The 24,651-nt window shown below is 40.5% G+C and overlaps 1 protein-coding gene across 11 annotated transcripts in view; it reads right to left on the reverse strand.

Moving 5' to 3' along the window:
* Positions 1–18,100, reverse strand: part of PDS5B (PDS5 cohesin associated factor B) — a 270,172-nt gene extending 252,072 nt beyond the window's left edge. For 6 of the 11 annotated variants that reach the window (XM_059684445.1, XM_059684444.1, XM_059684447.1 and 3 more), the window contains exons 1-2: positions 17,199–17,378; positions 13,207–13,398 (exon numbers count right to left, since the gene is read on the reverse strand). The gene's annotated coding sequence lies outside the window, so the exon portion shown is untranslated. Of the gene's footprint in view, positions 1–2,680; positions 2,873–13,206; positions 13,399–14,271; positions 14,293–17,198; positions 17,379–17,974 lie in introns of those variants that run through there. The other 5 variants (XM_059684439.1, XM_059684441.1, XM_059684442.1 and 2 more) reach the window with 5 other exon arrangements.
* Positions 18,101–24,651: the final 6,551 nt, after the last annotated feature.

Here is a 24,651-nt window from a genome sequence, read left to right on the forward strand (position 1 = left end):
AATGCAGACTGGTGCAGCTATTGTGGAAAACAGTATGGAATTTTCTCAAAAAATTAAAAATGGAACTGCCTTTTGACCTAGTGACCCCACTTCTGGGTACATGTATCCTAAGAATCCCAAAACTCCAAACAGAAAGAATATATGGACTCCAATGTTCATAGCAGCATATTTATAATAGCCAAGATTTATAAATAGCCCAAGTGCCATCAGTAGATGAGTGGATTAAAAAGCTGTGCTATGTATACACAATGAAATACTGAAAAAGAAGGAACTCTTACCCTTTGCAACATAATGAATGAACCTGTAGATTATGGTGCTAAGCAAAATAAGCCAGTCAGAGAAAGACATGATCTCATTTATATGTGGAATCTAAAGAACAAAATAAACTGATCAACAAAAGAGGACCAGAGGCATGGATAAATGGTACACTGATAGATCTCAGAGGGGAGAAGGGTGGGAAGAATGGGGAGAGATCAAAGAACATATATGCATATATACATAAACCCATGGACACAGACAATAATGTGATGAAGCTGGGGCGGGGGGGGGGGAAGAGGGTGGGAAGAGAGCTGGGTAGAAGGGTCAAAGGGAGTGAAAATGGGGGACATCTGTAATAGTCAACAATAATATATCCAGGTTCGCCATGCTTAGGGTTCCTCTCCCCTAACACAACCCAATGCATGTGCAGGTGTCATCTGGCCTCTTCACATCACCCAGTGTGAATCAGATGCCTCAAGGAACTAATGCAAAAATGCTGATACCCTTGCTACTACTATACCTGTGAAAATAAACTGTGTTTGAATCTGACCAAGGAGTCTCATGCAAGCAGAGTAAAATCACAGACCCTTCACAGTCTTGACAATGGCCTCTCTACAACACAACAGCTGGTTTCTCCTAGAGTGAGTGATGAGAGAGAAAGAGACCAATACACAAACCCCTGTCAGAAGTGATATACCATCACTTTTACCATATTCTATTGGTATACATAATCCAAATACAATATGCAAGATGACTAAAAGGGTGCAAAGGCCAGGAAGAGGAGGCAGGGATCAATGGAAGCCATGTTAGAGGCTGACTACAAATACTGTTAGAAGTTAGTTTTACCTAAATGTGTCTACAGAACAACACAATCCCAATCAAAATCCCACAAGATTTTTTTCAAATGGAAATTGACAAAACAATTTTAAAATTTATATGGAAACACTAAGGAACTAGACTGGTTCACACAATGTTAGAAGATTCACACTATTTGATTCCAAGACTTATGGTAACAGAGACAGTATGATATTGGCACAGAAGAAACAAATAGGTCAATCAATGAAACAGAAACAAATCTATACATATAAGTTCATATTCTGGACAAAAACACAAAGTAATTTCAGCACAGGAAGGTTTTTGCAAACCATAGTATTAGAATTGGATAAATGTAATTTAAAAATGAACCTTAACCCCTACTTCACACCATGCACAATAATTAATTAAGATGGATCACAGCACTATATGTAAAAGTTAAGGCTATGAAGCTTCTAAAAGAAAGCACCAGAAATTATTTCCATGATTTGGGGGTAGGTAAAGGAATCTTACCACTCAAAAAATATATTCTGTTAAAGAAATAAGTAACTGGACTCCACCAAAATTAATAGCTTCAGCTCATCAACACATACTGTTAAGAAAAACAAACTACAAACTGGGAGAAAATACTATCAATACTTGATCTGTCAATGAACGTGTACTGAGATATAGTCAACCCTCCGAACCCATGGGTTCCTCTTTCAAAACCATGGATTGAAAATATTGGGGGTGAGGGGCGAAGGGCACAGGGGGGAGAAATGTTACATTACTGCTGGCATGTACTATATAGTTAGGCCTACAATGGTTGCATCTGTACTGTGCATACACTTTTTTCTTTTCAACATTCCCTAAACAATGCAGTATATAACTATTCACATAGCACTTACATTATAGTCAGGTATTATAAGTAATCTAGAGGTGACTTAAAGTACACAGAAAGATGTACATAGGTTATATGCAAATACTGCGTCATTTTATACAAGGGACTTGAGCATTTGCATGTTTTGGTGTCCACGGGGGTCCTGGAACCAAACACCCATGGATACCGAGGACAACTATATAGTAAGAATTCTTATTCTATATAATAAAAGCCTAATATGCAAATCGACCAAAACGGTGGAACGACCAGCGGAAAGACCGGCGGAATGACCAGTCACTATGATGCACACTGACCACCAGGGGGCAGATGCTCAACGCAGGAGCTGCCCCCAGCCCACAGGCCCTTGGGCAATAGTAACATGGGTATAACTGTCATATCTCATCCAAGTGAAAACCTAAGGTCAGTACATTTTATCTTATTTACTTTACATCTCGATATCAGTAAAACAAAAATAAATTTTAAAAGTGAATTTGTAAACTCTTTATATTACTTCTCCTTAGCCTTGGGTTGTCTAAAGCATACTTAGTGTACATAAACATACACTTATATGCATTCAGTATATATTTATCACTCACTATGTGCCAAACACTATGCTGAGGTTCCAAAATAACTGTAAGTCCATGCCCTCAAGAATCTAACAAGGAAACACACAGTTAAATAATAACAACACGCAATGAGAGGTTTCCATTACAGAGATACACACAGTCTTGTGAGAAAAAGAGTACCCACCATACATTGCCTGACAGACGAATTAGGTTTCATAAAGCCTTTCCATTAGGTGAAGGATGAAAAGCAAGACACTGGAGAAAACCAAAATGGCGGCATATGGAAACGCCTATACTTGCTGCCTCCCACAACCACATCAAAATTAGAACGATCATCCAGAACCACAGGAAAGCTGGCTGAGTGGAAGTACTACATCTATAGAGGTAAAGAAGAAAGCACACTGAGACTAGTAGGAGGTATGGAGGCACAGAATGAGCTGGTGTGGCACCTGGGTGTGCTGCTTTTTTAACTGGGAGGGACAATGCCTCTGTGGAGGCCGCCTGGAGGAGCGAGGGATCCCTGCCCCACACCACACCCCCAGCCCAGGGTCCCAGAGCTAGGGAAAGAAGTCCCTACAGGCCGTAAGAACTACAGACTGTAAAAAAACAGTGCGGATTGGGGCTGAGTGACACAGGCTGCTAGAGACCCAGCTGCTCCTCTTAAAAGGCAAGCACCATGAACTGAATTTACAAGCTCCCACTTCCTCTGAGCTCAAGTGCTGGGCGAGGCTCTGGGGGAAACTGAGCTGTCTGACACTGGGGCAGGAACTCGAGGGTGGCTTTCTTCCAGAGAAGGTGCTCACAATGGTCACTGCTCCCAGGCTGGGACCTCCCTGGTGCAGGGCTGACTGGCAGCCATTTCTGTTTGCTCCACCCTGGTGATTCCCTGAGACCCCGCCCCACCCAATTTACAACCCCGACCAAGCTGTGTACAGCAGCTTTTGCATATGAATGCTCTGTCCTTTCTCAGGCTAGCACTGTTAAACAAGCTGCAGCTGGGTTAGGGAGCCCCAAATCTATCAATAAAAGGCCCAAAATCCAGCACCAGCCTGCCTTGCTTCACAGCTGGGCCTCGTCTGGGCACTTCCAAACCTGATTAAAGAGGAGGAATCTACAGAGCTCTCTGTAGCTCCTCCTGGATGGCCCCAGGCAGTGGCTGACTTTGCACCTCCCTGGAGACCCAAGAGCCAGTGTACACAGTGGTCAGTGTGAGACCATACCAGGTTACAACTCTTCACATCCATAAGTGACACACTCAAGGAGCAGACTCGGTGAGCACCAAAGCCCCACTGAACCAAGTCCTGCTCCATAAGGGTGTCTCCTGCACAGCAGGTCTCCCACTGTAGTCGCAGCTGGGCCCCACAGCCAATTGGCCTGGAGATCAATTCCTCCCAGTGACACCAACAGTGATCAAGGCTCAACTACAACTATACTGTGCACACAGCCCACAAAGGGGTGCACCAAGTGTGTCCACCTCCAGTGACTGGGGAGGCTGAGCCAGTGGGCCCTATGGGACACCTACTAAACAAGGCCACTCTATCAACTCAAGGAGACTTAGCAGCTACCCAATACATAGAAACAAAGGAAAGCAGCCAAAATGCAGAGATAAAGAAACATGTCACAAATGAAAGAAATGGAAGAAAGCAAACTACTGGATATAGAGTTTAAAACCAGTTATAAGGTTACTCAAGAATCTAGAAACCTCCGAGGAACTTAGTGAGACCTTCAAGGATCTTAGGGAGAATGTCAAAAATAATGGAAAAGGACCAGTCATAAATTAAGCACACACTGACTGAAATAAAGACTAACATACAGGGATTCAACAGTCAATTAGAGGATCCCGAGAATCAAAGCAATGATTTGAAATATGAGGAAGCAAAAAATACCCAACCATATGAGCAAAAAGAAAAAAGAATCCACCCTAACCAGTTTGGCTCAGTGGATAGAGCATCGGCCTGTGGACTCAAGGGTCCCAGGTTTGATTCCGGTCAAGGCATGTACCTTGGTTGCAGGCACATCCTCAGTGGGGAGTGTGCAGGAGGCAGCTGATCGATGTTTCTCTCTCTCATCGATGTTTCTAACTCTCTAGCCCTCTCCCTTCCTCTCTGTAAAAAATCAATAAAATATATATTTTTTAAAAAAGAATCCAAAAATATGAAGATAGTGTAAGGAGCCTCTGGGACAACTTCAAGTGTACCAACATCCGAATTATGGGGGTGCCAGAAGAAGAGAGAGAAAAGATACTGAAAACCTATTTGAAGAAATAATGACAGAAAACTTCCCCTACCTAGTGAAAGAAATAGACTTACAAGTCCAGGAAGTACAGAGAACCCCAAACAAGAGGAATCCAAAAAGGACCACACCAAGACACATCATAATTAAACTGTCAAGGGCAAAAGACTAAGATAGAATCTTAAAAGCAGCAAGAGAAAAACAGTTACCTATAAGGGAGTACCCATATGACTGTCAGCTGATTTCTCAACAGAAACTATACAGGCCAGAAGGGAGTGGCAAGAAATATTCAAAGGAATGAATAGCAAGAACCTGCAACCAAGAATACTCTACCCAGTAAAGCTATCATTTAGCATTGAAGGTCAAATAAAGAGCTTCACAGACAAGAAAAAGCTAAAGGAGTTCATCACCACCAAACCGTATTATATGTACCTAGAGGCCCGGTACATGAAAATTCATGCACACGGGGGTCCCTCAGCCCAGCCTGCACCCTCTCACAGTCTGGGACCCTGGGTGGGATGCCCATCTGCTGGCTTAGGCCTGCTCCCCGAGAACAGATGATCTAAAAGAAATAATCATATCCTTGGGTAACGATTTTTTAAAAAGGTAACGGTCACATGAAAATTCACTGCCGGCGGGACTGGGGAACTCCGGCAGCAGGCGTGCAGCATGGCTGGGCCCACCCCCAGGCGGGGCTGAGGGGACTGGGCGCCACCATCTTGTGGCTATGGGCACCACCATCTTTGTGAGGGTGTGATGGTCAATTAGCATATTACCTCTTTATAGAATGTTGAAGGGTATTCTTTAAGAAGAGGAAGAAGAAAAAGGTAAAAATAAAAAATATGAACGTGGCAACAAATACATACCTATCAAGTGAATCTAAAAATCAAATGAATAAAAAAACTGATGAACAGAATAAACTGGTGAATGGAATAGAATCAGGGGCATGGAAATGGAACAGACTGATGATTCTCAGAGGGAAAGGGGTGGGGGGGTACAGGAAGAGACTAAACAAAGATCTTATATGCATGTATGCATTACCTATGGACACAGACAATAGGGTGGCGAGGGCCTGGGTGGGGTAGTAACTGGGTGGAGGGGAGCTATGAGAGGAAAAAAGAGGGACATCTGTAATAATCTCAACAATAAAGATTAATTTTTAAAAAATAGAAAAAGAAAAGCAAGACACTGGACATGTGAACAAGCAGGAATCCTATATAATAAAAGGCTAATATGCAAATTATCCCCTCAACCAGGTGTTCAACCAGGGGGCGGGGCTTGCCAACCGCCCATGGCCCCTCCCCCAGGCGACCCCAACCCCGATCAGCCCCCACCCAGATCAGGGGCGGGGCCAGCTGGCCAACAGCCCACAGTCCCTCTCCCCTGGCCCGCCCCACCCCCGATCGGCCCCCCCACCCTGATCGGGGATGCGGCCGGCCAGCCAACCAACTGCGGACCCTCCCCCCCGTCCAGCCCGGCCCGATCGCCTCCATCAGGGCAGGCCAGCCGGACTCCACCTGTGCACAAATTCATGCACTGGGCCTCTAGTAGACCATTATAAACAGAGAAATAACACATGCAAAGACAAAGGGTCTAACACAACAGGGAGCTAGGAGCAGTTCAGTGTTTTTGGAGTTTAGAGAATGCTTGAGAAAATAAAAAGACATGCTGGCATGATAGGTAGGTACCATGCTAATGCCAAGGTATTTGGATTATAGAGGCAGGAAAGAACCACTGAATAGTTGTGTAAGTCAGGAAATGACACATTCAAGTTTGCAATTAGAAATATCACGCTGTTAACAGTTATGAGAACCTTGGAGGGAGTGCAATTGGAAGCAGAAACCTGTCAGAAGACAACTGCAGGACAAGCAAATCATGCTTACTATTAGTAAACCAACCAATGGCACATAGACAGAAGAGGAAATTTAAGAATCCCCAAAACAGATAGCAAAATGGGTAAAGATTAAAATAAGACAGTTCAAAGGAAAAATAAAAACGGTTCTTAAACATATGAAAAGATGCTCAGTTTAATTCATAAGAGAAATGCAAATTAAAACTACACTGAGATAACATTTTTCACCTATTATACTGACAAAAATCTAAAAAGTATGATTATACAATGTGTTGGCAAGGCTATAGGAGAAACAAATATTCTCCTATATTACAATTACAACCTCTATGAAGGGCAATTTAACAGTATCTTACAGTATCTTCCAAAATTATATGTTATTCTTTGACTCCCAATTCCACTTTCAGGAATTTATCCTACAGTCACACCTGTGTATGTACAAAATGATATATGTACAAGGTTGCTAATAAAGCATTTTTATAAAGGTAAAAACCAGAAACAATCCATCAATGGACTAAATTACGGTACATAAATAAAAATGAACACTACAGCTGTTAAGATAGCATGCCCACCCTACCACTTTATACATCAATATGGGAAGATCTCAAATAGATTGTTAAGTGAAAAAAGTAAAGGACAAAATGGTTCAAGTTTCCAGAATTAGTGTAAAACATGTGTGCGCGGGGGTGGAAGGGAAGCAAGGTAGACTAAACACATTTGTGTATGGTTGTATTTTTTAATTACCCAGAAGAATATATAAGAAATCAATAACATCAGTAAACTACTGTAAACTAGGCAGATGTAGACTTTTTATTGTATTTCTTTTTTTCTCTTTTTTTTTGTTTTTGAAGTATTGTGCATATAGTGTAAAAAAAAACTTTGGAAATGCTGTAATATTCAAGAGAATTTGGTAAGTTATATGATGTGAGAAGTACAGGAGTTGAAGAGGTCCAGATGACTTCCAGGTTTCTGACTTGGTAACAAATCTAGTCATCCCCTACAACTAAAAAAAAAAAAGAAAAGAAAAAAGGTATCTGTGTTATTAACCAAAGCATGATGTTCAACAGTGTAGAAAGAAAGCTCAGTTTACATGATGTTAAACAGTAAAGGAAGGCAGCTCAGTTTTTAGACATCAACGTTGTACTGAGGTATAACGTCCAACAGTATACTAGAAAAAAAAAATTTAGAGAGAGGTGAGGGATATAGTTGTTAGTAAAAGTCTTGGAGAGGAAAACACTTATCTGAGCCTCATTTATCTAGGAATTATTTATTCTATAAACCCAATTAACCCAGAGAATAAACTAAAAAGGCAACTCACTCAAAGTGACAGCATAAGGCCACATATTCATATCCTTTTCTTACAGACATCAGGTTCTCACTAAAAGCTTATTTAATACATTTAGATAATTTCCCAAGTTCACAACAAATTAGAAACATCAAAAAGCTACCAGAGACAATCATTTAACAACAGCACAAGGCAGTAAAAACATGATGATGATATTACCAATACCTCAAACAGCATACTTAATAGAAGCTAAAGTCCCATATTTTATTTTCTAATATTTGACCAAAGTGATCCCTCATTCAAGAAGTTTTTCATGGTTCATGCACTCTTAGACTAACATTAGCATTCAGCATCCTTTTATCAAACTTTTCAAGTATTTGTGATTTATATCTCAATAAATCTGTTTTTTAAAATGGGGTATCTGCTATTATTCCTACTTTACAGATTAAGAAACTGAGGCTTGGCAAAATTAGGCAATTTACCCATGGTGACACAGCTAGCTCATGATGGGGACAGGATAAAAATGCACATAGTCTCAATTCTTAAAATAATCGATATGCTTAATTACCATGTTCTTCTGCCTGCCTTAAAATGAGACTTCACTCATCAGCCTAAATATGCTCCTACTTCTTTGTTCAAGGCTTAAATGCTAGTGACCTTCAAATTTCCAAGTAGGACTACAAAGCCTTGACTTAATTATGCTATACTATAAAGGCAGGAAAAGAAGTCAAAAGCTGAAAAAAAAGGTACTAAAGAGATAGAATGCCGAAACCGGTTTGGCTCAGTGGATAGAGCGTCGGCCTGCGGACTGAAAGGTCCCAGGTTCGATTCCGGTCAAGGGCATGTACCTGGGTTGCGGGCACATCCCCAGTAGGAGATGTGCAGGAGGCAGCTAATCAATGTTTCTCTCTCATCGATGTTTCTGACTCTCTCTCTCTCTCCCTTCCTCTCTGTAAAAAATCAATAAAATATATTTTAAAAAAAGAGACAGAAGAGGAGGGAAAAAAGTACTCAAGAGCTAAATTTCAAAGTTTGCCATTTTAAGCATAAGATTACATAAAAGATAACTATTGTGTGACTGCTATCATAAATTTGGTGGTCAGGTCTAATTAAGCTTAGTTAGACCAGGATTTCTCAGCCTTTGCACTATTAACATTTTGGGCCACATAATTTTTTGTTGTGGATTGCTTTCCTAAAAAATGTAGGATGTTTAGCAACATCCCTGGCCTCTACCCAATAGAAGCCAGTGGCATCAATCCTCCCCCCTCCTCTTACCTCTTACCCCCTGCCCCCATTCTAACAACCAGAATGTCTCTAGACCAGGGGTGGGCAACCCCTGGCACGCGTGTCAAACATGGCATGCCAGTAACTTTTGCTGGCATGCGAAACCCTCTCTTATAATCTTTCATTTACAATTTTTTTCTTAATATCGACTTTTTTATTTTTCAGATAAATTCAGTGTAGGTGCATCTTAGATAAATAATTTTACATAACAAGTTATCTTAAAGACCATAGACATGGATTGACGAGAGAGGGGAAGAGCAATTTCTATGCCTCTGCCTTAACTCTCCCTGCCTTCCTAGATCCGACCAGTGTTTTGGTTTCATCCACATATGCTTGTGAATCTTTGTTCTCAGTGATGAATTTTGTTAAGTCTCATAATAGGAGTAGCCTGACAGATGAAAGCAGTAGCTCGTGCATATCTCTGAAGGCCAGAAAATATAAACCTGATGTAAAATCTCTGTCATTAGTTATGCAGCAGCAAAAGTCCCAATGATAATATCAAACGGAGTCATAAAGTTTTCTGTCGGACTATCAGTGTACATGTATACATTAAAAAATAAATGTATTTTTCATCATCATATACTGTGTTTTTGTCGCTCGAATGAATTTTATTATTTCTTCAACGTTCTTCACATACGTACACCTTAAGAGATATCAAGTAGGCGTAACATGTTCTCAAAAAATTAGGGTTGGCACGCAGAAGAATTGTGAGTCAGAGATTTTGCTGGTTTTGGCACACGCTCACTAAAAGGTTGCCCACCCCTGCTCTAGGCATTGCTAAATGGAGACAGATAAGAAGCTCTTTTTCTTTTTCATCCTTGCCCAAGGATATATTCATTGATTTTTAAAGGGAGGGAGAGAGGGGGAGGGAGAAACATCTATTGGTTGATTCTCCTATGCTCACCGACCTCCTAATCCTGACCTCCCCAATGGGAGATCAAACACACAACCTTTTGGTATATGGGACAATGCTCCAACCAACTGACCCACTGGGCAAGGGCCAAGAATCTTTTTTTTAAACAGCTTTGAGATATCTTGGAAATATAAAAACTGTATGTATTTGAAGTATACAACTTGATATTTTGATATATGTATACATTGTAAAAAGATCACCACAATCAAGCTAATTAATAGCATCTCCACAGTTACCACAGGGAAAGTGACAGACAAGAGCCTTTAAATCAATTACCTCCCAAGACTACTAAGAAAAAAACTCATTTTATTTAAAAATGGAAACTAAGGAGAAAATAAACAAATGGGACTACATAAAAATAAAAAGCTTCTGCACAGCAAAAGAAACCATCAACAAGACAACAAGAAACCCCACTCCACTGCATGGGAGAACATATTTGCCAATGTTATATCCGATAAGGGCCTAATCTCCAAAATTTAAAAGAAACTCATTAACAAAAAGAAGATAATCCAATCAAAAATGGGCAAAGGACTTTAAATAGACTCCTTTCGAAAGCTGACATACAGAAGGCTGAGACATATAAAAACATGCTCTAAGTCAGGGGTCCTCAAACTACAGCCCGCGGGCCACATGCAAATACAAATATTGTATTTGTTCCCGTTTTGTTTTTTTACTTCAAAATAAGATATGTGCAGTGTGCATAGGAATTTGTTCATAGTTTTTTTTTAAACTATAGTCCGGCCCTCCAACGGTCTGAGGGACAGTGAACTGGCCCCGTTTAAAAAGTTTGAGGACCCCTGCTCTAAGTCGTTCATCATTCGAGAGATGCAAATCAAAAAGACAATGAGGTACCATCTCACACCTGTCAGAATGGCTATCATCAACAACCCAACAAATGACAAGTGCTGGCGAGGATGTGGAGAAAAAGGAACCCTCTTACACTGCTGGTGGGAATGCAGACTGGTGCAGCCACTGTGGAAAATAGTATGGAGTTTCCTCAAAAAAGTAAAAATGGCCCTGGCCGGCTTGGCTCTGTGGATAGAGAGTCAGCAGGTTCGATTCGGGCCAAGGGCACATGCCTGAGTTGCAGGCTCGATCCCCAGTAGGGGTGTGCAGGAGGCAGCCGATCAATAATTCTCTCTCATCATTGATGTTTCTCTCTCTTCTTCTCCCTTCCTCTCTGAAATCAATAAAGCAATATATTTAAAAAAAAAAAAAAAAAAGGTAAAAATGGAACTCCCATTTGACTCAGTAATCCTACTTCTGGGAATACCCCAAGAAACCAGAAACACCAATCAGAAAAGACTATGTTCACAGCAGCACAATTTACAATAGCTAAGATTTGGAAACAACCTAAGTGTCCATTAGCAGATAAGTGGATTTAAAGGATGCAGTACATCTACACAATGGAAAACTACGCTGCTGTAAAAAAAAAAGATAGAAGAACTCTTACCATTTGCAACAGCATGGATGGACCTGGAAAGCATTATGCTAAGCAAAGTAAGCCAGTCAGAGAAAGATAAGTATGACATGATCTCACTCATTTGTGGAATATAATGAACATCATAAACTGATGAACAAAAATAGATACAGAGACAAAGAAGCATTTAACAGACTGTCAAACTTCAGTGAGAAGGGGGGTGGGGGGTGGTAAGAGGTCAACCAAAGGACTTGTATGCATGTATATAAGCATAACCAATGGACACAAACACTAGGGGGGTGAGGTATGTGCCAGGGGGTGAGGGTAGCTGAGGGGAGGACAATGGGGCAAAAGGAGACATATGTAATACTATATGTAATACTTTAAACAATAAAATAAAACTTAAAAAATAAAAAAGTAAAGCTGGGTGTAGGGGCAGTAGGAATTAAATAGAGACAAAGTCCACATAGTGATGCTAACATCCCCAGATTTCTGTACAATTCAGTATGTACAGCCTCTGAACTCTAGCAGCCTCTGAACTCTACTAAAGATCAGAAAATAGATGTAAAGACTGCTAGAAATAAGAACTGCTCCCCCTTTGACTAGTATGAAGAAAAACAAGTTTCCCTGATAAGAAAGACTAAGTGTCCCTCATCTCTGAAGGAATTGAAATACCAAGGTCAAGATTGTCACCCTGCCAGGGAAGAGGAACAAACCAACTAACAGTATATATAAAAATGAAATGACAATTCGGGGTGGGAGAGGAGAGTGGTAACACAGGACAAGCAGGAGACAGAGCTGATTCCATACACAATTTGCTCTATCAAATCTCCCTTCCTGCCTTTATATTATCTTCTGTTAACACCAAGTTAGGGGCTTTCAATAACCTCATGTTGACCTTTGGTTGTTCAAAACCTAGCACTGTAGCCTCTTCATTCAGAGCATTGCTCCTCTTTAAGGTGCCATGGGCTCCAGAATCTTATTCCTCTCTAAAAGTTCCACCTCAGATCATTTTAGATAAGAGGAGTGGGTGTGGGAATGCAAGTAAATTAAGCTACTCAATCTAAAGTATGTGCTGCAAGGACCCTCTGCCCAATAAGCATAATTTAAAAAATATGTTTAACCTCACTCATAATCAAAGAAATGCAAACCCAAAACAAGATATAAATTTCACATATCAAATTGGCAAATAATCAATAAAGTCCAATACCAGCACGCATGTAACAAGCATATTCATATACTGCTGGTTAGTGTAAATTGTTACAACCTAAATATCACTCAAAAGAAGTCAGAACAAATTATGATACATCCTTATAATAAATTATTCTACTCATTTTTTTAAAATTATGTCAATATGAAAAGAGCTGTGATATTAACTAGGGAAAAACAGTAAATTGCAGTTAAAAAAGTAAACAGCAGTATGATATAATACAATTTGTATAAAATTTTTTGAAAAGTAAACTTTCGCTGAAACTGGTTTGGCTCAGTGGATGGAGCATCGGCCTGCGGACTGAAGGGTCCCAGGTTCGATTCCGGTCAAGGGCATGTACCTGGGTTGCGGGCACATCCCCAGTGGGAGATGTGCGGGAGGCAGCTGATCGATGTTTCTCTCTCGTCGATGTTTCTGACTCTCTATATCTCTCTCCCTTCCTCTCTGTAAAAAAATCAATAAAATATATTAAAAAAAAAAAAGAAAAGTAAACTTTCTAGAAACAGATAATAGTTACCTTTTTATTTTTTTTAATTGACTTTTTTAGGGAGAGGGAGAGGGAAACATCAATCAGCTGCCTCCTACTAGGGAGCCTGCAACCCAGGCATGTGCCCTGACTGGGAATCTGATCATCTGATTGGTGACCTCTTGGTGCATGGGACAACGGTCAACCAACTGAGCCACACCAGCCAGGGCGATAGTGAGTTACCTTTTAAGGGAAAAATAAAAGTAGCTTTTATTTTTACTTTTCTGTATCATTAGAATTTATCATATACATGTATAACTTTTAACTTAAAATATATAATTCTTTAATGTTCTCTATTCCCCCAAACCTTAACCATTACTCTCACCATCTCTTCAACCCCTACCCATATATCTGAAGGCTAAAATTCCTTGACAGAATTTCAGGTAGCTAGAGATATATTTTTAGACATATATATATCTGGGGCTTTTCTTTAAAATCTCAACACTCACTTCTCTTTAACCTCCTCTGATATGATAGAAGAGAAAAAGAATCCCTACACTAACCACAAACTCGGTTTCTTTCAAGCCCTAACCATCACCCCCGACCCCCACCCCCACCCCCCGCACCAAAGAGATATAATGGTGGTAGTTATAATATCCCCTCTTCCATCAGTTATATATCTAGTCTTGGCCAATTTCACTCTACCACATTAAAAAAATAATTTTTTTTAAAAGCAACCCTTATAGAATCACTTAACAGCAGGTTTTTCTCATCACCTTGGTGCCAGGTGGTTAACCACTAAACTTTTTTAGGGCAGGGTCTCAGTTCTATTTACTGCATCATCCCTGGTACTGTACATATATGGAAACTTAATATTTGTTCATTGTAACTGAATCTGTCCAGAACATTCCCTGTCAAAGCGAGAGGCAGGTTAGTGGAGTACTTTGAGGTCATGGGACTTTAAAAGATGCCTCAAAAACATGTTCCTGCTTCAATCTTTCCCCTTGGCTGAACCAAGTATTTTAATTACTGCTTATGACTAATGTCTAATTACTAGAGAACAATAACTATTATGGATATTTTTAAATATCTCTGATTAATGGCTTTAAAATTTACCTTAAACAATGAAGTTTTACTCATTTGAGTTTCCTCTTCATGATTTTCTCACTGTACATGATCAGCCCTGCCAACTAAAACAATTACAGTCTCAAAGCAGCATACCTATCCTTAATTTTGAACTATTTAGTGAGAAAGGGTTTTAAAACCTTTTTCAAGAATGGGGGTGGGGGGTGGATAGCTACAATCAGGTGGTTCGTAAATGTATAGTGTGAGCAAAGAGCTGATTTCTAAGATCCAAGGAGTCAGAATTGTGAACCATTAACAGTTTCTTAAATAGGCTTAAAGAGTAAATACAGTCTCAGAGAAATTATAAGGTTTCTTTTTAAACTATTTTTAGAATTTTTAATATTCCAATCAGGAATACTAAACCAACTATCTATTGTAATTCAAAGTGACAAATGATTGTGTAACAAATTGTGTTTAAAAAGTTAAAACACACACTCATACACATGCATCTTATAACAAAATAAAGTTCAATACTATCTTTTCCAAATTACTCTGGCTCGTAGGTTTTACGAAAAATAAATAAATGCCATGTCAAGTAATTTTAACCAATGAAAGAGCAAGCAGCTCCAGGAGACAGAGACAAGCAAGAGGTTATCTTCTGAGACAACTAAAGAGGACTGAATCCTGAACAGAAATTACTAAAACCAGACTCTGAAAAAGATAGTTAACCTTGAAACGTTATTTCTTGGTTGAATGAATGAAAAGAAAATGGGAGAAGGGGATGAAGAACATGCTATTTGGCAATAATTTTAAATATTACTTAAATCCTAAATAAAGCATGCAGACTATGGGGAAGCATCCAAGCTGCCAGGAAAAATAAGGGCTGCCCTTTATGCCACCACATGAATATGACTGTGACTTTGGAAAATCAATTAAATTACAATCTGAACCTAATTTCTCATATATATGATGAGCTGGAGATCATGTTAAATTTACCTTTATAGCTATCTAACACTAACAAAGGAAACACAAATTTATTCTTTTCTAATATAAATATAATACTTGTCATCCAAGCCAAATCACAGTGAGTACTCCTATTAGTTCTAGGAACACATGATCACAAAAAGTAGTACTGCCCAGCTGGTGTGGCTCAGTAGTTGAGCGTGCACCTATGAACCAGGAGATCACAGTTCCATTCCTGGTCAGGGCACATGCCCTGGTTGCTGGCTCTATCCACAGTGTGGCGCATGCAGGAGGCAGCCCATCAATGATTTTCCCTCATCATTGACATCTCTCTCTCTCCTTCTCTTCCTTCCTCTCTGAAATCAATATATATATAAAGTAGTACTGAGGATGCCAAAGAACAATCCTAAATCTCCAAGAGGGAGAAACAGAAAGAACACAACCTCCTAAAATATTTCCCTCTTCACAAAGCTTTAGGTATATTCTACCATTTCACTCTTCAACAGGGCAAGGCCTAATATAGGGTATCACTTTATTTTAGGCTTAACAAATTATGTATTGATAAACCTAGTATTCAAAATGTTAAAGTTACAGAGCAATTTTAAATAAACTTTAAAAATTAAAACAACTTTATCCAATAGCCAACTTAGAACTACATATCAAGTAAGTTTAGTACAAACTATCTCGAGACAAGAATCAGTGTCATCCCCACATTATTATCTCCTCTGATTCTTGGGGCAAATGAGAGAAAAGAAAGACTTACCCAGACATAAATAAAAGCTACAGGAAAGAACAAAAGCTGCTGTAAAAAGACAAAGTTAATATAAGGAGAATCAACTTCAGCAAAAAGTGAGAAAATAAAAAAGGGGACACAAACGTGCTTTTAAAAAAAAAAAGTGAGTACAAAACACTGCTTTGTCATTAAGTACACCTTCAAGTAAAACCCAGCTAAGAAGAGGATAATTATTAAACCATAAAAAAGACCCTCCCAAAAAATTTACTACTTCAGTTACTTCAATAATCAAAGAGAATCTGATGTGCACCTTACAGTGTATATTTGTAAATTTATTTCGAAGGAATAATGTTCTGACTTAATATATGTTTTTGAGAATAAATCTATCTTAACATTAGAAGTCCCATGCTGAAACTTTCACCTATGTAGTCACCATTATAAATTTTAATCAAGTTTTCTGCTATCACCAGGCGGTAAAAGGTTAACAGTTCCACAAACTGACCTGCATACTCCACAGGAATGCTCATTTTAGTGTCTCAGAAAATGCTAACATCCCTGGCATTAAGTACTGCATCTTTTCTGGCCCTTACTTTGTTTAATACCACTTTTGTGTTTTTAACTATTTTATTTGACTTGAGTTAATCTAGAAAATGCTCTACGTTGGAACTATATCTACATGTATTAATTGAGAACAATATTACCCTTCAGGTTTTAAATAATAATGACTTATCTACATTTTGCCTCATTTACAAACACGAGTTTTTGGAGGTTGTTGGACAGTAGGAAAGACCCCCCAACTCACTCAAGACAGCAGACCACTCCTGGAAAGTAAGGGCTATATCCAAAGTTTCTGAAACTCTTTAATGAACAGGGTAAGCTCGTTCAGAACAGCACTGACCATCCATCATTTTATAATAAAAATATTAGCAAAGCGCTCATAGTAGGGTCTTCAAAACAAAAATAAAGAGTTCCCTTTACTGGGTTGGTTAGGATGCTAAAAACGTATGCTGAGGGGATAGGGAACTGCTCTTTAAAGCCGTCCCGCACTCTACACGGTCGGCGTGGAGAGACGCGGTGGCATGCAACGCCGAAAACAAGGTGCTGCATTTCAGAGCTCAGATGCAAGCCATCGATTAACTGCCCCGCTGTTAGCGTGGCTTTCAGGTTTACACCAAAAGTGAGCAGCAGAAACAACAAACAAGGTTTTTCTCCTGACTAAAAACTTTTCAAGTGCCATTAAGATCAAAGAGTGCAAAACTATTAACTATTTACAAGTCCACACCATTTTCCTTGCCGTTTCCAACTCGGGGGCTTCCTATAGGCAAACTCGAACCCAGTTGTCGCCGGGGTCACTTCACCAGTACCGGGCTCTAACTCCACGAGGTCCTCGGTTCCCCTACCACCAGCTCCAAGAGGCGCGGTTAGCGGGCTCACCGCCGACTGGCAAGTAACCGCGTAAAAATGTCACTGTAGCAGCGCTCTCCGCGCCCGCAGCAGATGCAGGGCGGCGCGGGCGAGGCGCGCCGGGACCTGGCGGAGGGCGCTACGAAGCCCGAGGCCCGCACGCCGCGCGGCCCCGCGCTCCCCGCCCCTCGCCCGGAAGGGGGAAAACCCGCCAGCGGGAGGATTCAACAGCAGCACCGCGCCGCCGCCCGGGAAGCAGCCGCCGGCCGCTTGGCCAGGGCGCGGGGGAGGGGCGGCCGGGCGCGGACCCCCGCCCGCGCGCAAGGTCACCGCCCGCCGCCTTCGCCGCCGCGGGCGCCCCGGCCGGGGCCACGGCGGCAAGTTTAATTTCCCGAGGCTGCAGCTGAGCCCGCGGCGTGGAGAGCGCGCCCTCCGCAGTCCTCCCCACCCCCACCGCGCAGCCCGGCCCACGCCCCCGGTCCGCGTCCCGCCGCCAGGGAGCTGCAGCCCCCGAAGCCAAGAAGCTCGCCCGGACTGGGAGACGGGCGGCGCTGAGCCCTGCCAGACACAGCCGCGGTGGCGGGCGCTGAAAAATGGAGCACAGCGACCAGAAAGGAGAGACATTTTCTTTCCGTTAACTGAATTATTTCCTACCTCCGGATGCCCGACTGGCTACTCCTCTCACTCCGCTGCTTTCCGGGACCCGCCGCCGCATCCAGTCGCCTCCTCCCCCCCTCCCCTTCCGCAGCCAGCCCCGCCGTTCCTCCTCCTCTCCGCTTCAAAATGGCGCCAAGCGCTCTTCGGCGGCTGCTCCAATCGAACTGCCGCGGACAGCACCCGGGGGTAGGCTGAGTGCGGAGTGGGTGCGCAGCGCCCCCTACCGTCCACACTGCCCTGAACACGCGCGCGCCTTCCGCCTCACCCGTGCGCGCGCGCGCGCCTACACTTCGCTCCGCCCCGGAGCACGCGCACGCGCACGCAGCCGCAGGTCACGCTGTCGCTGTGCCCGGGTCTCTGAGAACCGCCTCTGTCACAGTTTTCTCTGCCTCTGCGGCTTTCTTGACTTTTGCCGAAAACCACATAAGTTGTTATTTATCTCTAACATTTTGGTTAATAGTTGTGCATTTTTAAAACACACTGAAATTCAGTGATGATGTCCTAAGTAAGTAAAATTGGTATTAACTACTTGACTCCTTACTCTGTTCTCAAAATGCCATTCGTTTTTCTACACCTTGGGTGATGACTTCATCCCACAGCTTTCCCATTTTGAAGAATTGTTGGGGGGGGAGGGGGGCGCCACAGTAATTCAACCTGTAACAAAACATTCCATCCATTTCTTTTGTTATCACAATTGCACTTATTTTAGAGGGAGAAACAACCTGAAAACCTCAAGAACGCCTTCCGGAGGGTGGGTTTCTAATCCCTTCACGGGTGGGTTTCTAATCCCTTCACCTAGAAGTGGGGCTCCTCACTCCAACAGCTTCTGGGAGTATTTTAAGAGTTGATGGGGGCGGGGAGACAGAGAAAGAGTTAATCTGGCAATTACTGTTGGGACAGAAAGAAAAAAATGTTTAAGGCCTTGCCCTGGCGGATGTTTCAATGGTTAGAGCATCCACCTGAGCACTTAAGGGTTTCGGTTGGATTCCTGTTCAAGGACAGTTACCTGGGCTGCAGGTTAGATCCCTCCCAGGTTGGGGGCGTGGAGGAGACAACCAATCCATGTGTCTTTCTCATGTCAATGTCTCTCTCTCTTTCTCTCTCTCTCTTTTTCTCGCTCTCGCTCTCTCCCTCCCTCCCACTCTCTCTAAAAACTACCCTCCAGTGAGGATTTTAATATTTTTAATATTTAAGGTCTCAATGAAACTTAGTTTCTAACAAAAGAAAATTTTCTGTATGTTTCATACAACAGCAAATGGACTTACAAAAATTAGTAATAAAAATCTTCATTTATAGCAACATTGTTTAGCCAGGCAGGTGTGGCCCAGCGGTTGAGCTTCCAGGAAGTCAGGTTTGGATTCTGGTCAGGGCACATGCTGGGTTGCAGGCTCCATCCCCAGAAGGGGACGTGCAGGAGGCAGCCAATGGATTATTTTCTCTCATCATTGATGTTTGTATCTCTCCCTCTCCTTTCCTCTCTCCGAAATCAATTTTAAAAATTAAAAAAAAATAAAACAACATCATTTAGAAAAACTGGAATGTGAAATCGGTATTAAAAACAAAAATAAACGTCTATGTTTAGGGCTTTAAAAATAACCAAGTGTGGAGGCCAGCATGTATATGGGAAATGTCTGTACCTTCCTCTCAATTTTGCTGTAAACTTAGAACTGATTTAATAATAATAAAAAAAAAAAGTCCAAAAAATAACCAAGCCCAAATTCATCAGGAGCAATATAATTATATGTGGCATATTTTTTTATGAAAAAAACATGAGCCATTCAAAAACCAGTTGTGACTGCTGTCTTCCCTGACAAAGAGAAGTTATTTGTGAATGATATTTTAAAATGCTGATTTTATACTAAGTTGGTCAGGAGAATTACCTTTGATTATAAAGAACCACAAATCTAATCACCACCTGTTACTTGTTTTCTATTGCTTCTGTAACAATAACAACATTCATAGCTTAAAACAACACAAATTTGTCTTCTAGTTCTTAGTTCAGATACTGGCACTGGGTTTCCTGAGCTAAAAATCAAGGTGTTGGTACAGTTGGGTTCCTTTCTGGAGGGCCAAAGGGAGAATCCATTTTCTGGCCTTTTTGAGTTTATACCCATTTGAAACAAAAGACAGTAAATTGCAAGTTAAAAAGTAAACAATGCTATATGAATGCGGTCCTCTAGAAATATAGTACTAAGTATTCGCAACTGTATTAATTGAAATATCTGAATAGCAAAAATAACATAAGTCAGAATCACCTTCAAAATGTACTGGAAGGCCCTCGCCAGTGTGCCTCAGTTGGTTGAAGCGTTGTTTTGTACACCAAAAGGTTACAGGTTTGATGTCTCTCTCTCCCATTCTCTCTCTCTTCTCTCTCTCTCTCTCTCTCTCTCTCTCTCTCTCTCTCTCTCTCTCTCTCTCTCATCAATAAAGGGGCATGTCCTCAGGTGAGGATTAAAAATATAATACATTAGAAGTAAGAAATGTATCAGTGTATAAAAAGAAAAATAGAGAAAGAGAATTACCAAATGGCCATGTCTGATCAGAGCAAATATATCATTTTACTTTTACATTATCATTTCACTCCAAAAAGCAGTAAAACATTTACCATGCACAGTAAAGCATGCTAGGCAGTTAGTAAATGAGGAGACTGAAACCACCTAGATATAGGCTGTTACTTATTCCATGTAATTTGAAGTCCAGTGAAGCTGAAAATATGACCCCTGCCAGCCTGCAACATTGCTGAGATTGCCACAAACTAATTATTTGGGTTAAGGCATTGGATCTCCAGAAAACATGTTGAAATGTGGTTGTGTTACTTGAAAAAGATAACCCACTAGCCATTGGTATTTATGAGCAGAGATTAAACTGAGTAGAAATTAATTTTGTGATACTTATGCATTAGGGCAGCAAATAATGGATTGTAGCAGTTTTCTCCAACCCCTGAAGTCAGACCATATTCATAACGCTGTCATCACTGAAAGGGGATAGGGCTTTCCTCCACGTTCATCCCAAACTCAGTTCCCAGAATTCCGCCTAGTAGTGTGCCCATCCTGTGACTCTTTAAAATATAAATATTCCTGGAAGAATGCCACATTCACCTGCATTCTGGGGCAGTGATTCTACCCTGGGTGGTGTGGAAGAAAATCCAAATTACCTGGAAATTTTCTGCAAATTGCACGTGTCTATCAGCCAACACTGCTTCTGGCTTTACATTAGCAGGAGTTGTTTTTCTTTCGGTGAAGAGAGACAGATAAAAGAGGCAGGGTTTAGAAAGGCACTGGGATTTCCAGCCAGGGAGAAGAGCTAGAAGGGGAAGGATGCCACAAAGGAAAGTAAGGGGAAGGGGTTCGGAGATGACCTTTGCCTTCATCATAATACCGCTTCATACCAGAGCTAGCAAACTTAAGCCAAGGCAGTTTCCTTCTGATTTTTTTTTCTTTTTAAAACATCGTCTTAGTCTCATATTGTTATTCTGGACCATATTTTTACCTACCATATAACCAATAATAATCCTAATCTAAGCAGGGTCTTTTTTTTTAAGTATATTTTATTGATTTTTTTTAGAGAGGAAGGGAGAGGAATAGAGAGCCAGAAACATCAATAAGAGAGAAACATTGATTAGCTGCCTCCTGCACACTCCCCACTGAGTATGTGCCCGCAACCAAGGTACATGCCCTTGACCAGAATCAAACCTGGGACCCTTGAGTCTGCAGGCCGATGCTCTATCCACTGAGCCAAACCAGTCAGGGCAGCAGGGTCTTTTTTAAATATATTGATATAGGTTTTTTATTTTTCTTTATTTTTTACTTTTTTTTTTCCATTACCATTTATCCCACCTATTCCATCTTCCACTACCACCACCTGCCAATAATCACCACACCGTTGTCCATGACCATGAGTTCTTTCTCATTTTTCTTTTTGGCTCAATATCTCCACCTCCTTCCCCTGCCCCCCTATACCCTCCCACCAGAGCTGTCTACCTGCTCTCTGTGTATGAGTTTATCTCTATTTTGCTTATTAGTTCAGTTTCTTCATGAAATTCCACATATGAGTAAAATCATATGGCACTCCTCTTTCTCTGACTGGCTTATTTCACTTGGCGTAATGTTCTCCAGGTCTATCCATGCTGTTGCAAAGGGTAAAATTTCCTTCCTTTTTATAGTTGAGTAGTATTCCATAGCTGTTTTATCCACTGATGAACACTTGGGCTGCTCCCAAATCTTGGCTATAGTAAATAACGCTGTAATGAATATAGGAGCGCATATATTTATGTGCTTTTGAATTAGTGTTTTGGGTTCCTTGAGATAAATTCGCAGAGATGGAATCACTGCATCCTAAGGAAGTTCTATTTTTAATTTTGTAAGGTAACTCTATAATACTTTCCACATTGGCTGCTACAATCTGCAGTCCCATCAACATTGCACCAGGGATCGCTTTTCTCAAAAATACTTGCCAACATTTGTTGTTTGTTGATTTATTGATTTATTCTGACAGGCCTGAGGTGATATCTCATTGTGGTTTTAATTTGCATTTCTCTGAAGATCAGTGACTTTGAGTATCTTTTTGTATAACTATTGGCCATCTGTATGTCCTCTTTGGAGAAGTGTCTATTCAAGTACTGTACCCATTTTTAAGTTGTATTTGTTTTCTTGATGTTGAGTTCTATAAATTCTTCATCATTTTTGTATATTAACCCCTTATCACATGTATCAGTGAATGTTCTCCCATTCAGTGGGTTGTCTTTTCATTTTGTTGATAGTTTCCTTTGCTATGCCAAACCTTTTTAATTTGATGTAGTCCCATCTGTTTATTTTTTCTTTCGCTTCCATTGCTTGTGGAGATATATCAGAAAAAAATATTGGAATGAGAAATGTCTGAGATTTTACTGCCTATGTTTTCTTCTAGGATTTTTATGGGATTTAGTCTAACATTTAAGTCTTTCATCCATTTTGAGTTTATTCTTGTGTGTGGTGTTAGATAGTGGTCTAGTTTCATTTTTTGCATGTATCTATCCAATTTTCCTAACACCATTTATTGAATAGACTATATTTAGCCCATTGTATGTTTCTGACCCCTTTGTCAAATATTAATTAAATGTAAAAGCATGTGTTTCTTTCTGGGATATCTATTCTGTTCCATTGATCTATATATTTGTTTTTATGCTAGTACCATGATGTTTTGATTAATATGGCCTTGTAGTATAGTTTGATATCAGGTAGCATGATCCCTCCAACTTTATTCTTCTTTCTCAAGATCACTGTTGCTATTCAGCATCTTTTGTGGCTACATATAAAATTTTGAAATATTTATTCTAGTTCTGCGAAATACGCCATTGCTGTCTGTCTTGATAGGAATTATTTTGAATCTGTAGATTGCTAATCTCCTGTGCAGACTCTTATCTTTTTGTTTTGTTTTTTTCCTGAAAAATTCTCTGGGATCTGTGAATGTGTGTTATCAAAGATCATTTGGGTAAATATAGTGACTTGCTAGAGTCTTCATGGTTTCCTTGATGTGAAATTGCATAGGTCACTGTTGTAATTGAGGTTCTGAGCTGCTGGCTGAATATTCCTGAATGCACCAGGCAGAACAGCCAAAGCAAAGATGGTTAACTCGTATCCATAGCCAGCACTCAAGATGTGTGAAATCTGAGGCCAAAGCTTTGTTAATGAGAGGAAATTTCACTTATTTATAGAGAAATATGATATGAACCATGTATGCAATTTAAAATCTTGTTATTAAAAAGTAAAAAGAAATCAGTGAAAACAATTTTAATACTTCTTTTATTTAATATACTATATATGAAATATTGTCATTTCCACAGGGAATCAATATAAAAATATATCAGTGAGATATTTTTGTGTGTTTTTTTTAAATAATTCATTATTGTTGAAAGTATTACATATGTCTACTTTTCTCTCCCATTAACCCCCTCCAGCCCGCCCCACCCCCCCCCAAGGCCCTCACCGTCTTATTGTCTATGTCCATGGTTATGCATATATAGCTTGAAATCTGATATTGTGATTCCTCCAACTTTGTTTTTCTTTCTCAAGATTGCTGCAGCCATTCAGCATCTTTTTTTATTCCAAATAAAATTTTGGAGTATTTCTTTTTTTTTAATTAAATCTTTATTGTTCAGATTATTACAGTTGTTCCTCTTTTTACCCTCATAGCTCCCCTCCACCCAGTTCCCCTCCCACCCTCCGCCTTCACCTGCACCCCGCCACTGTCCTCATCCATAGGTGCACGATTTTTGTCCAGTCTCTTCCCGCATCTCCCACACCTCTTTCCCCCTAAGAATAGTCAGTCCACTCCCTTTCTATGCCCCTGATTCTATTATAATCACCACTTTATTCTGTTCATCAGATTATTTATTCACTTGATTTTTAGATTCACTTGTTGATAGATGTGTATTTGTTGTTCATAATTTGTATCTTTACCTTCTTCTTCTTCTTCCTCTTCTTAAAGGATACCTTTCAGCATTTCATATAATATTGGTTTGGTGGTGATGAACTCCTTTAGCTTTTCCTTATCTGTGAAGCTCTTTATCTGACCTTCAATTCTGAATGATAGCTTTGCTGGATAAAGTAATCTTGGTTGTAGGTTCTTGGCATTCATCACTTTGAATATTTCTTGCCACTCCCTTCTGGCCTGCATAGTTTCTGTTGAGAAATCAG

This window comes from Myotis daubentonii, chromosome 2 (assembly GCF_963259705.1).
Source record: "Myotis daubentonii chromosome 2, mMyoDau2.1, whole genome shotgun sequence".
NCBI classification, from domain to species: Eukaryota; Metazoa; Chordata; class Mammalia; order Chiroptera; family Vespertilionidae; genus Myotis; species Myotis daubentonii.